This window comes from Tupaia chinensis, unplaced genomic scaffold (assembly GCF_000334495.1).
Source record: "Tupaia chinensis unplaced genomic scaffold, TupChi_1.0 Scaffold000179_1, whole genome shotgun sequence".
Lineage (NCBI taxonomy): Eukaryota > Metazoa > Chordata > Mammalia > Scandentia > Tupaiidae > Tupaia > Tupaia belangeri.
Window position 1 is genome coordinate 2,895,910 of NW_006159654.1, and position 14,824 is coordinate 2,910,733.

General features: G+C 38.7%; 1 pseudogene; it reads right to left on the minus strand.

Moving 5' to 3' along the window:
• Positions 1 to 1,118: 1,118 nt before the first annotated feature.
• Positions 1,119 to 1,816, minus strand: LOC102492383 (prefoldin subunit 4-like; annotated as a pseudogene).
• Between the last annotated feature and the right edge of the window lie 13,008 nt (positions 1,817 to 14,824).

The window sequence follows — 14,824 nt, forward strand, 5'->3', positions numbered from 1 at the left end:
CTCCCTCTCTCCTGTGTGTCTCTCTCTGGTCAAAATAAATGAATGAATAAATAAAAAAGAGATAGAGTAGACAGAAAAGAGTTCCTCTCCTTGAAGCTTGAGAGACAGAACGATTTTAGAAAAGTAGGATTTGGAGACTCAAAGGGAGAAGAATTCCCTAGAAGGGAGAAAACTTTTGAAACCAGACAGTTTTGGGTCAATTGTCATGCCCTTTCTTGCTGGCTGTGTAATCTTGGGAAGTTACTCAGCGTTTTTGAGTATCTTCTGTAAAATGAATATAGTAGTGACTATTATTTTAGGATTATAGAGGTAACATGTCTGAAATAGTACACTATAGAAACTCAGTAAGTGGCAGTCTCTTCAGGTGAATAGAACATTCTGAACTACCATGGAGGAAGGAGAGAGCCAGTGACATTCACGAGGCAATGAGAAGGATATGATGAGTGGGAGGAAGGATTAAGTAAGGGAAACTGAGTGAGATAATATGAAAGATAAATTAGGATCAGATTCAATCTTTCATGTGTTTCCTCATTTAATGATTTATCGAGCGCCTTTACATGGGAAACCCTCTGCCAGGTGTGGAGATGCAGATAAAACTTAGCTCTGACTTTCAGTTTTATGTTCTGGGAAGGAATTGGAACATTATGCTGAAGGGAATTATCTCTCAAGAAGGGAGAAACTTGAAAGTGGTATTTTGGATGGTTGACATAGACTATTATTCTCGTGACCTAAGAAATGAGTTCAGTTGCTGTCTTTTAGTGCTTGAAGGTCAATATTGCCCATTTGAAGGAATAAAGAGGAAGAGTTTATGGGCTGGACTTCATTTTATCCCTTGAAGTAAAACCCTGGCATCGAATCTGCTTATATTCTATTTGTGGTTACATTTCTGGTCTAACCTGGGAGTTTCCACACTGTGTGAATGTTGTGTTGGACCTACAGTTTGGGTGATGCGTAGTGGTTGGCACCATAATCACTGTCTATTCAGGGACGAGAAAAAACCTGGGGATCTAGACTTCAATGACTTTCCTTGTGATTGTGTAGTCTATGTTTTTTTCTCTTTTTTCATTTTGAACAGTATTCAAGTTTATTAAACAAATGAAAAAAGTCTTATAAAGTGTTTAACTTTCATTAGCTTCAAGGTTTATGGTGCTTCCAAATTTTGCATAAAACTGAATTTTCAAATCTGTAAACACCCACTGAATCGATTCCACTCTGGATTCTAAAGCATCAATTTCTTCTTGAAAATTTTCCTTTGCTTCTTCTAGCATTTCTTGAGTCTCTTCTTGAGACTGACTGATGGAAATGTCACTGATTGGATCAGGTATCATTACACAGTCGTTATCTGCAAGCATGATGTCATCACAAGCATCTGCTAAGTTTTGGAATTTTCTTTTTTACTTCAATTTCTTCTCTTAGCTCTGATTCTACTCATATTCCATGCAAATTTGTTTATCTTTTGTTGTTCTTCAGAAGTAACATTGGGGGGAACCAGCAGTTAGCGTAATGGCTTTGTTGCTGGACTCCCACGTAGTCGACCACGGTTCGCGTCCTGGACCCGGTGGCTTAAAACTCACGCTGGGCGCGTGTGCGTGCAAAACCCAAGAGGAGAATGGAGGAGAAGGGATTGTGGCATGGCCATCCCCCCTGGGGAGTGATTTCTCGTTTTCTATCTCTCTGTCTCTCTCTGACTATCTGGCGAATGCACGCGCCCTATAGTGAAAACTTCTCAAAAAAACCCAAAAAAACAAAAAAACAAAAAACAACCCAAAGTAACATTGACATCTTCTGCAGCCTCCTTCTTCATGGTGGCCTCCATCTCGGGACTGGACTACGGCCGTGATTGTTTATTCCACAAGAGGAGACCCCTTTCCTGTTAGGAGATCTCTATAACAAGAAGTGCTAAGACATAAAAAACACACTGGATTTTTTTTTTTTTTAGAGATTTTTGCTATAGGGTGCATGCACATGCTTGCCAGAGAGACAGCGAGAGACAGAGAGAAATCATCCCCCTGGGGAATGGCCACACTGCAATCCCTTTCCCTCCAGTCTCCTCTTGAGATCTTGGGCACACACACACATGCACCCTGTGTGGGCTTTAACACCAGATCTGGGACTTGAACTGCAGTCCGTTACATGGGAGTCCAGCAATGTAACTATTATGCCATCTGGTGGTCCCAAAACACACTGGATATTTGCAAACTTCTAGATTAACTGATAGAGCAGGAAGTTTGTCTGGATATCAGCATCAGTGTCTTCTAGTCACATATTCTTGGCTCTTGTTTTCATTCTCAACTATAGTCATCAACTTTAGTATTCCTTGCATAACAACAGGAAGAGGTTGTAGGAAATGCATCACTCAGTGATTTCATGATTGTGTGAACATTTATAGGATGATAATGTTCACTTACCCAAGTTTAGATGGCATAGCCTACTGCATAGCTAGGCTACATACAATAGCCTGTGATAATCTTATGGGGGCATTGTCTTATATGTGGTCTGTTGTTGACTGAAACATTATGTGTTGCATGAGTGCACTAATCTTATCCTTTCTTTTATCCCAAGGCCTTGTGGAACTCAGATCATGTGAAATGTGAAATCTATTGCTCCCGGAAACTCCTAATACATACCGGATAATGACTAATCTCAATGGTCAAGTTCTTTATTTCAGAGTTGGCACCATGTTGAATTATGTTCCGGAGTTAAAATAAAATTCCTATAAAGGTGACCATATTTTTGACTCTCCACTTGGAAGATCCCACTGGGCCACTGGGGCATGAGACACAAGATATATAAGACATAATAACACTCTAAAACATAAGCACCTGTTTTATGTTGGTTATTATATATTATTTGATACCTGGCTTTGACACCCACATGCGGACATCTAACTACACCAAGTTCAATCTATCCTTTTTTTCTTTTTTACTTGTGTGTGGCTGTTTAGCTCAGGTGGTTAGGGCATGGGCTAATGAGAACAAGGTCACAGGTTCAATCTTTGTGTGGGCCAGCAGGGTTTGCTTTGTTCAGTGGCCACAGACTGGGTCCAGCCAGCTGTCTAGCATATGTCTGCCCCAGGTCATGAGAGGACAGGGTAGGAGGGAGTAGATGGACAAGAGCAAATCCATCATCACCATTAGAAAAAGCCAAGCCAAGCCTGTGTCCTACTAATGGGGGTCAATAATGTCTCATTTAAATGAAGTTGACATTTTATTACTTCTTGCTGAGAGGGTCTTTTGAACAGCAAATTCAAACATTGTTGCCTTTTTGTGTGAATTCATTTTTAATAAATGGAAGGCTGTATAAGACCTCAGATGATTACAGCTTTCTAAATATAAACTAATGGCTTAACTATTTTAAAAGTTGGTGTATTATTAAAAGAGAAAGTTCAGTGTGGCTATTCAGTTACACCTAAATCTGCTTTGGCTAGTGAAATAAAAAAGATATGAATTTTTCAGAGTGTGTTTGGTAATGATTGCCTTTATTCAAGAATAAAAACTTTTTTTTTTTTTACCACACTTGCTGATCGTTAGATCACTAAATGTTAGCAGAAAGCAGGCACAATTTTAGACAAATGTTCTCACAAGCTATTATTCAGCGTCAGGATCAAGTCTTACTAGATTTCAGTTTAAATCAAATCAATTGCAACTAAAATGCTCTGCCTCCACTGTTTCCCTCAGTTGAATCTTTGTGAGTATTGAAAAAGGCATTTAGGGACCAGCAGGTGGCGTGGTGGTTATGGTGCTGGACACTCCCACATGGCCGACCATGGTTTGAGTCCTGGACATGGTGGCTTGCTTTCTCCCTTTCTCCCTCTCTCCTGTGTGTCTCTCTCTGGTCAAAATAAATGAATGAATAAATAAAAAAAAATAATTTTTTTTTTTTAAAGAAAAAGGCATTTAAGTAGAACTGGGGGGGGAGAAAGTACTGATGGGAAACTGGGCATTTTTTTTAAAGAAAAAGGCATTTAAAAGAAATGGGGGGAGAAAGTACTGATGGGAAACTGGGCAAGAGAATGTTACATGGAGATTAAAAAAATTCTTTATTAAGCAAATATATTGGGTTGTTTGAAAAGTCATGATGTACTTTTTAATTTATTTATTCTTTTTTCTCTACAAAAACACAACTCGACTTTTCCCACAACCTGATAGTATTTCCTGATAATGGAAATGCATGAAAGATTTTTCTTGAATAGGTAACACATTCAAAAGGGTAAAAGCTAATAATATAAAATCATATATTGTAAACGTTTCTCTCCCTTTCCAGCCCTTATGTATCTAATTCTGTCTCCTTTGTATAGCTATTTTTACTAGTTTCTTATGTATTCTTCCAGAATTTCTTTATGCATTGGCATAAAGAAATTTTTTTCTCTATTTGCCAGAAGACATGTGGGCTCACTAGACACACACACACACACACACACACACAGGAGAGGGAGAGAAAGCATCTCTTATGGGGAATGGTCTTGCCACAATCCCTTCTCCTCTCTCTCTCTTTTTGCGATTTTGGGTACCACACACATGGTTGGTTCTGTTGCATTTCTCAAGATTGGGTCTAAGACTTCATCTGGGCAGCTGCAGCTGGCCATGTGGGATCCAGTTGCACTAACCACCAGACCATAATATTATCTACTAGAGACAATGAAGTGATGAATTACTTTAGAGTGCATTGTGTAGACGCATCCTTACTGGGTAAGCCAGTAGCACAGTGGTTAAAGTGGCTGGGTCTCACATGGATGACTGTAAGGTTCAAGTCCTAGACCCAGTGGCCTGAAAAACACACTGGCATGTGTGTGTGCATTCCAAAAATTTCAAGAGGAGAATGGAGAAGAAGAGAGTGCATGACCATCCATCCTGGGTGGTGCTTTTTCACTCTCTCTCTCTGTCTCACTCTGGAGCATACATACCCTATAGCAAAATTAAGAAAAAGAAAGAAAGAAAAGTCTGTGTAGCCTATTCAAGGTGATAGAAATGACTTATGTGAGATGTGTGAGTCCATAGTAACTGGTTAAGTGAAATGTTTGGTTGTGAATAATATTTTTTAGTTTGGATACTTTTCAGATATATTTATTATTAGCTTTGAGAAAAGAGGTAAATCCTATGTCGCTGAGTTAGAAATCTTATAATAAAACAAATCAATGCTAATAAGGGTTAATTTGGCATGTACTATTTCAAAAATTTATTACTTCTAGATAATTTTACTTGAACCTAGTAAAGTTAAGTATGAATTTAAGAATTCTAAAAACTGCTTTCTGTTTCAGCAGTGGCGTGGTGGTTGGGACGGCTGGATCCCATAGAACTGGCTGGGCAGTTCGAGTCCTGGACCCAGAGGTTAGAAACACATTGGGTATACGTGGATGACCAAAATCCTGAAAGGAGGAATAAATGGAAGAGGATGATTTGCAGTATGACCATTCCCCATGAGGGTCTGCTTTCTTACTTTTCTTCTCTCTCTGTCTCTCTCCAGCCAGCATATATGTATTCTGGCAAATTAAAATAAAAAAGTCTTCTCTTGTTTACTTTTTTTAAAGAATTATTTTGTTTAATTTTATTTATTATTATCATTTTTTTTAATATGACGATAGAGAGGGAAAATGAGGAAGCAAACTCCCAGGTCTGGGACTTGAACCACAGTTGGCCATGTGGGAGTTCAATACCTCAGCCACCATGCCACCTGCCAGTACCCCCCTTTTTTTTCTTTTCTTTCTTCCTTTTTTTTTTGAATTGCCTGAAGGCATGTACACCAGAGAGACGGAAAGAAGAGAGGGGAAAAACACCCCCCAGTGGAATATGGTCATGCTGCAATCCTTTCTCCTTCACTTCTTCATCCTGTCAGGATTTTGGGCACACACACTTAGACAAAACTCCAATGTGTCTTCTAAGCTATAGGACCAGAGCTTCAACCAACAGCCATATGAAATCTGGCTACTTTAACTTAGGCTTCAGTGTTGGCTTAAGAATTCTTTCCAATGAAGAAAAATAAGTAGAAAAGAAGGTATAGTTCAGAGCCTGTAACCAAAGAGCACCATTTCTGAGCATTTCTCAACCTGCTCCATAATTAACAACACGTCCTTGCAGTTAACATTGTCGCTGGACGTTTATTGGTGTGTGTCACTGTATGACGCTTCCTTTTAAAGAAGGGGGATTTAAGTGAGTCATGGATAAAAGACTGAGTAAGGATGGGACGCCACAAGGCCTGGGTTATTTTGGGGCTATAAGAATCAGATTCTCTATAGAGTATCCACTCATTCATAAATCCATTCATTTACTTCATTGATTCATCTGTTTCTTGTTAGAGTCTATACTTATCTGGCTCATTGTGCTAAGATGTTGGAAAATATTAGAAGTGCAAGGATTATATCTAATAGTCTTGGCAAGGGAGTGGGAGGAGAGTGGAATATGGCAGAGGGTGACAAATGGGGAGGAATACACACACACACACACACACACACACACACACACTTATGTATAAATAAGAAACAATAAATGGAAAATTATTTGTGATGATAACGTGTATGACTAAGCCACCATACAGTGTATTCTGGACGGGAAACTCCATCTTGTATGCTGTGCTGATGTTCAGTGAATGAATGCAAAATAAATAATTAATATATAAAAATAAATAAATGAATAAATAAAAAGAAAAAAAGAGAACGAAATGGACAGCATACAGGACCAGCAGATGGCGAAATGGTTATGTCACTGGATTCCCACGTAGTCGACTGAGGTTGGCATTCTGGACCTGGCAGCTTCAGACTCACACCGGGCATGTGTGAATGCATGCCCAAAATTCCAAGAGGAGAATGGAAGAGAAGGAACTGCAGCGTGGCCATCTCCCCCTGGGGAGTGATTTTTCACTTTCTGTCTCTCTGTCTCTTCAGTGAGCTCACATGCCCTACCTTAAAAAATCTCTCACAAAAAAGACAGTATATATAAAAGAGTACATTGTAGGAACCTTGAGAATGATGTGAAATGCTGCTGTTCCAAGGAGGAAGGCATTACTCTCAATGGGTAAAAGAAAGTAGCATTTGTCCTGGAGTCTAAGACATGTGGTGTAACAAAAAGACTTTACTTACACTGCATGATTTATTCAAAGGCTACAGTGACTGTTAGTTTGTGACGGGAAACCCTCAGAAGCTGGTAAAGAGACCACCACCGCTGCCAGCTGCCTGCATTTCCTCAGGGTTAGGGCTGATACTTCATACTTCTGCGTAATCTGGTTCCATGTGATCCACCACGGTTGGGTGGGCTGGTGGACCAAGGATTTTGGTGCTTCTCTGAATGTCCATGACAAGCTGACTGCCTCCACTGTTGCTCATGACCCAAAAGATCTTTGTTTCATGGGTTAGTCACTCATTTTAGTGTGTTCTGTTGAGTTTAGCTACTACCTCTCAGACAGTCCCATCTCCAGCAAATTTACCAGGTAGCTTTAGCATTATTATTTTTTAAAAATTTGCTAGAGGATGCACACACTTGCTGGGGAAAGAGAGAGACAGAAAGACAGAGAAATTGGAACAGCACCCCCCATAACAGCTGGTCACACCACAATCTCTTCTCCATTCATCTCTCAGGGTTTTGGACGCACACTCACGCACATGTGCCTGGTGTATTTTTTCAAGCCCTCTTGTCTGGGACTCGAACTAGACCACGGTATCAGGTATCAGGCTGGCCGCATTTCTCTCTTAGGCAACATCTTTCATTTAATTACTCATGAACTCCCATTACTATACCATCACAATGGCATCTGGAGACAGTTCTTCCCAGCATTGTCATACACAACTGTGGAAAGGATCTTGATGAATTTGAAGCTAGGTTGGGTGTGGGAAGAGTGAGAAATCCCTCTCTATAGAAGAAACAGAATAAGCACACAAGAAATTGTCAAGTACAAGAGATGAGGAAAGAGCTGAGCATAGCTGAAGTAGGGAATTTGAATGGGAATGGTGGGTCTTGGGCTCCTGATTTGCAGCTTGCTGCTCTCATCATGATATTTATTGCTATATTTTTCCAAAAGAAAAGAGCTTTTGAGGCTATCATTAAACATAATGTACATGTTGGATTTTTATAAATTAGTAGTATAAAAACTGGCAATGGGGACCAGCAGATGGCATGGTAGTTGTGGTGGTGGACTCCATGTGGCTGACCACAGTCATCTGATGACTTGCTTTCTCACTTTCCCTCACTCTCTGGTCAAAATTAAAAAAACAAAACAAACAAACAAACAAACCTGGCAATGGGGGGCCAGCAGGTGGCATGGTGGTTAAGGCTCTGGAATTCCTATATGGCTGATCATGATTCAAATACTGGGCCTGAAGGTGTGCTTTCTCTCTGTCTCTCTCTCTGGCAAAACTCATGTTAAAAAAATAGTAATAATAAATAAAATAAATAATCCTTAAAGAAAAACTGGCAATGAAGTAAGTGTAATATACTTCATTAAGGTTAGTTGGATTTGTTGACACACCACTAGGACAGTTCTGATATTTAAGAGATCACTGTAGGCCATGTCTCTTCAATAAGCTGAGCTGGAACTTGGCGTCCTGGTGTTCTGACTTTCAGCTTGGGGGGAGTTTTGATCCTACCCTTGCTGATTCCCCAGTTATAACAGCAGGGCTGTCTCAGTTAAAGATGATTGGTTGTTAGATTAAGAAAGTAGGGTAGCTTAGTCCTTCAAATCAAGTGACCAGGAGATATTTGCTGTATATGGTGCCAGGCATAGAAAAGAGGAGGGAGTTTGTTGGGGAGAGGGGGGCTGCAAAATGGCATTAAGAACCCACAATGCATTTAGGGAAAAAGGATCTCTCTCTCTCTCTCTGTGTTCCCCACACATACACATATCTCGATTCTTCAAATAGATTTCCCAGAATACTTGTGTGTGTGTGTGCTCTGTGTATGTACGTAGATACATACATCTACATATAGATACACACACACACACACACATATGTGTGTATGTATATATATCAATAGATATGTCACTGGTTTTAGATAGGTGAGTAAACCCCAGAGGTGAGTAAACCCCAGAAAGGATTATAGAAATTTGGGGAGACCACCATGGGTAAGTGGTTAGGGAGAGTTTTAGGGACAAGACTTAACCAATACCAAGTCTCCAACACAGGAGGTAAAAGATGATATTAAATGTCACTAGAACTTAACAATGGTTGATATGAAGGAAATTTCTATTTTGCAGTTGATTTTGTATACTTGCTCTCTGTGTTAACTTTACATATTTATTTATTCACCGCAATCGGCTATATGATCCTTAGAATTTTTAAAAATGAAAATCATGTGATTTATTTCCAGATTGTTTTCCTGTAGAATGGTAATTGTACCGAATGAATTAGTATTAGTATTGCGTAATTAGATCTCAGAAAGATGAAGTCATACAAGGCCATATATTTAAATTAGGAAAAAGGCATTGGCTGTTATTAGCCATAGCTGGGAGTGCATAGCCTCACTTGGCTTACTCAAGTCTTAGCCTGGTACTGATTGATAATATATGTAGAAATATTTTTCCACTAGTAGGGGAAGCAAATGAGACCATAGAACATTCATAGAACATTCTACAGTAGAAAGAGAGAAATGGAAAGTGTTAGAAATATGACTGTGTTTGGAAAAAGCTGACATAAATATAAATGAAACGGGGAATGAAAAATCCTCTATTATCTACACTTGATGTCCCTTTGTGGCTATTTCTTAAAATGGTTTATTTTTTCTGATTTTATAAAGGTATTTTCTTATTAGAAAATATTCATGTAGAAAGTTAAAAATTATTCATCTGGAAAGTTAAAATTCAAAAAGCAATTAAAATCATCCTTGATCTCATGCCAAGATAATCATTGTTAATTCTTCCTTTTCTTTTTAGCAAATACCTAGTTTTAAATGTTGGGATAGTTAACATTGACCAATGGGGTCTTCAAAAATTCATGGAAAATGCAGTTAGGTTGGGTGTGGGAAGAGTGAAAAACTCTACATAGATTTTTTTTTGATATTAAAATAAACTCATACTTTAAATTTAGTTTTCCATGAATTTTTTTGAAGTACCCTGCTATAGAATGTTGTAAGATAATTTTTCACTTACTGAGTTTTTTTTTGAGTTATGCTGTGGGGTTTGTGCACTTGCTGGAGAGATAGAGAGAGACAGAGACAGGAAGAGAGCGATCGATCACCTATGGGGGAGGTATTGATGCCACAATGTCTTCTCCTTCATTCTCCTCTTGGGATTTTGGGCACGCATGCACATGTGCCCGTCGTGTTTTTAAAAAGCTGCCAGATCCAGAAGGACGGTCGGCCCTGTGGGAGTCCAGTGACATAACCACTATACCATCTACACTGAGCTGAGTTTTAAGTAGAGAAATTTTTGAGGCAAAGTGTTTTGCTTGGAAGCCCATGCAATATGGAGAAAGCATGCAGCAGGTAGGTCTTGAAAGATAGCAGTAAATTATATATCGTGTCTTATAATCAGTTGTTAATGACTTCCAAAAGTTTTATTTTGTTTTTCTAGGCATGCTTTGGTAAGGGGACAAGATAATCTAGCTTTATTCAGTGATCAGCTGTTGATTTAAACCGTTTATCTACCTGCTCCTGTGCCTGCTGAATACCAGAGGCTGTCAATTCAGAAATCACCGAGTGTTATCAGTGGGCAGAGGCCAGAAATCTTCTTTTTCTTTCTTTTAATTTGCCAGAAGGTATATGTACTCACTGGACAAAGTGAGAGAGAGAGAGAGAGAGAGAGAGAGAGAGAGGAGAAAAGTGAGAAAGTGCCCCCTATGTGTACATTCTATTAATACAATTCCTTCTACTCAATTTCTCCCTCCTTTTGGGATCTTAGGCATGGATGCACATGTACCGGGCACATTTTTTCAAGCCTCTGGGTTTGGGCCTTCAACCATGCTGTTGGCCACATAGGATCCATCTGTCTTAACCACTATACCACTAGCTGGCTCTAGGAATCTTCTTTATCTCCTTTGGTCTGTGGGGCTTCTGGAGTAGACTTTGGGGTCATCACCTCCTTTCAATGTTCTTGGAATGTTTTACTTATTATATAAACTTTTCACATGCCAGGTAAATGGCTGAAAATACCTTTATATGCTGTTTTGTTCAGTCCCTGAAAGGGATTCCTAGTTTGGCAATTTTTTCAAAAGAATTATTTTATTTAACTTTATTTATTTATTTATTTATTTGAATTTGGCCAGAGAAGGAGAGAGAGAGAGAGAGAGAGTGAGCAAGCCTCCAGGTCCGGGACTCGAACCATGGTCAGCCATGTGGGAATCCTCCAGGCCCGGGACTCGAACCGTGGTCAGCCATGTGGGAATCCAGCACTCTCACCTACCATAACACCAGCAGACCTCCCCAGTTTAGCAATTTTTTTGTTTCTGATGCAAATGGTCTATTCAAAATATTGCTGAAAAGGTTTGATCCAAATTGAGTAACCTAAAATGATACTCAGTACTCACTAATCTTGAGCTTTATAAATCAGTTTCTCATCCTCAGAGGAATTTTTTTTTCCAAGATGCTGCTTCCTGCACAATTATTGCCTCCTTTGATCTCACACAACATTTGGTTTTTCAGATAAGGGAGAACAATAATTCCTCAGCTCTAACTTCAGCAGCACAGATAACTATCATGCATTGTGTGACATGCAATTCATTATTCAGTTTTGAATAACCACTGGGGTCCTACATTAAATGTTTTACAGCTCATCTCTTCATGGCTTGCCGAGTTAATATAACACTTAGGACTATTTTGTGTCCAGGATGGATAAAACAACTCTTTATGTTGTTTAATGGCATATAATACTTAAATTAAAACATTTGAAGACATCTTAGTAGAAGAAAATAACTATAGCAAAGTAAATCTCCATATGTCGCTCAGTTATTTTTATTTTATTTTATCCAATAAAGAGGCCTCCTCTCTTTGATGTAGCTAGCAATTTTCATTATTGCTTTTTGAATAAGCTGGATAAGTAAGCAGAAACAAGATTCGGTCTTCAGAAATCTCATGGTCGGCATTTACTGCTGTTCCATCATCCCTCCTTTATCCATTTTATAATGTACTGGTGAGTTCTTTGCCCTGCATAAAGACCTCTTTGGAATACAGTAGAAAACAAAAGGTTGGTTCAAGATCTGATCACACACTTAAGGACAATCTTCCTACAGTTTTCAGTTCACCAAATAAAGAGTTAACAGTCTGGAGATGGCTGGAAGAGCAGTTTCCTAATTTTGAGTCTTTGGCAAGCTGAAATTCCACCTGCTAACATGTAACAGTGTAGAGATTGTTATCCAGAAGTATTTTTGCAACTTTCTGTTTGGTGCTTAATAAAGCAGACTGTATTACTGTGCTGGAAAAATTTAACTTGCTACTCATTTGAGTATTAATCTATCAAAATATTTCCTGGACTTATTTTACAAATGAACAAAAGAGCTATTATACATTTACCATCAGAAAGTTCTTAGTTCATGCTGATATTTTTAATTTCTTAATTGAATAGTTTTATTTCCTAGCTTAATGTAGACATTTTTCTCAGATTATTAGTGAACCAAGAAAAGGTTAATTTGTAAGTTGAATTGGATTTTTGTTACAAACTGAAAAGCCTTTTTGTAGCCCAAGAACATTTTTACCCCTGGACTCTGCTTCTCCTTTAACATTACCCTTGTACCCCACTGCCCTCAAATGAGATGCCTTCATTTCTCTTTAAAAATTTTAGGGAACCAGCAGTTAGCATAATGGCTATGTCGCTGGACTCACACGTAGTCGACTGTGGTTCGCGTCCCGGACCCGGTGGCTTAAAACTCACGCCAGGTGTGTGTGTGTGCGTGCCCAAGATCCTGAGAGGAGAATGGAGGAGAAGGGATTGCGGCGTGACCATCCCCCCGGGGGGTGATTTCTCGCTTTCTGTCTCTATGTCTCTGTCTGGCGCGCGCACGTGCCCTATAGCAAAAACCTCTCCAAAAAAAAATTTTTTTTAACAAATTATTTATTAAATGTCATTAATTATCATTACTATTTAAAAATATGCTTTAGGGCACATGCACAAAAGAGAGAGAGAGAGAGAGCGAGAGAGAGAGAGAAGATAGCAAGCCACCAGGTCTGGGACTCGAACCATAGTTGACCATGTGGGAGTCCAGTGCCTTAACCACCATGTCACCTGTTGGCCCTAGACTCCCACATTTCTTTTCTTTTCTTTTTTATTTCTTATTTGACTTCCACATTGCTTTTTTATTTAATTTTTTTCTTTATAGCCTAGACAGTTTTTTTAAGAATGATTTTATTTAACTTTATTTATGTATTTATTTTAATTTGACCAGAGAGGAAGAGAAAGAGAGAGAGAGAGAGAGAGAAAGAGAGAGAGAGAGAGAGAGAGAGAGAGTGAGAAAAAGTGAGAAAGCAAGCCAGGTCTGGGACCAGAACGGGGCTAGCCATGTTGGAATCTGGTGCTCTTAACCACCGCGCCACCTGCTGGCCCCTTGACTTCCACATTTCTTAATTTCTATTTCTCATCAGTCAGAACAGCTACTCTGCTATTTAGGAACAATTGATGACTGAACATTTCAGAAGGGATACAGATATTTAATGAGAGAGTAAAGGAGAAAAAGTGATGCTGATGTCAAGTTTTATGGAATAGACATCAGGATAAAAGTCTGGTTACTCAAAAACATTTATATATATATATTTTTAAAAGTCAGTTGATATGATAATATACAGTATGTTCTTTTCTGATGTCCATATTTTATGTAAAAAACTGGATTAAAAGCATTAACATTTTTTTTTCCTAATTACATTGGAGAGTGAGAGGTTGTTGTTTTACTTCCTTTGTGTATGTGTAAAGTTTTTAGCAGAGGAGATTCTAAGTTTGTTTAAACTTGGACACTAATTTTTTTTTTAAAAATTAAATAACCCGATGTAGATTAATTCCATCTTTCAAAATGGAAGACAAGAATTGTGTTTTGGGCCAGCTGGTGATGGTGGTGAATGGATCCCACTTGGCTGACTGCGCCATTTGAGTTTGGATTTAGCATCTTGAAAATCACACCAGGAGTATATAAATGTATACCCAAAATCCTGAAAGAAGATAGGAGGGATTGCAATGTGGCCATCCCCCTTTGGGGAGTGCTTTCTTACTTTCTCTCTCTTTCTCTCCACTGAGCCTATGCATTCACCCATGGCAAAAAAGGAAAAAAAAATCTAATTAATAATAATAATAAAATAAACAATAGCCAAGAGGAAGTGTTTTTAATTCTGTTGTCCTTCCTTGCTCTAAGTTCAGTTTGAAAGGGTGTGTGTGTTTGTGGAGTCTATATGCAAAAGCTATTGAGAACAGAAGACTTTTTTTTTCAAGAATTATTTTATTAACTTTATTTATTTTAATTTGACCAGAGAGTGACACAGAGAGAAGAGAGATAAAGAGAGAGAGAAATGGTGAGGTAAAGTGAGGAAGCAAGCCGCCAGGGCTGGGACTCAAACCATTGTCAGCCATGTGGGAGTCCAGCATCCTTAACTACCATGCTGTCTGCTGGGCCTGAGAACAAAGACTTCAATGAATGATATTATCACAGTGAATATGATGAAATTATCAGGTAACATGATGATTGATCTTGGTACCAAATTCTAATTCCTTTGATAATATTTTTAAAAATTAATTATTTTATTTGATTTTATTCATCATCATTATTATTTTAATTTGATCAGAGAGAGACAGAGAGAGAGAGAAAAGGCAAAAGTGAGAAAGCAAGTCGCCAGGTCCAGGACTCGAACTGTGGTCAGCCACGTGGGAGTCTAGCACTCCTTAACCACCATGCCACCTGCTGGCCCCACTTTGACAATAATTTTAAAAA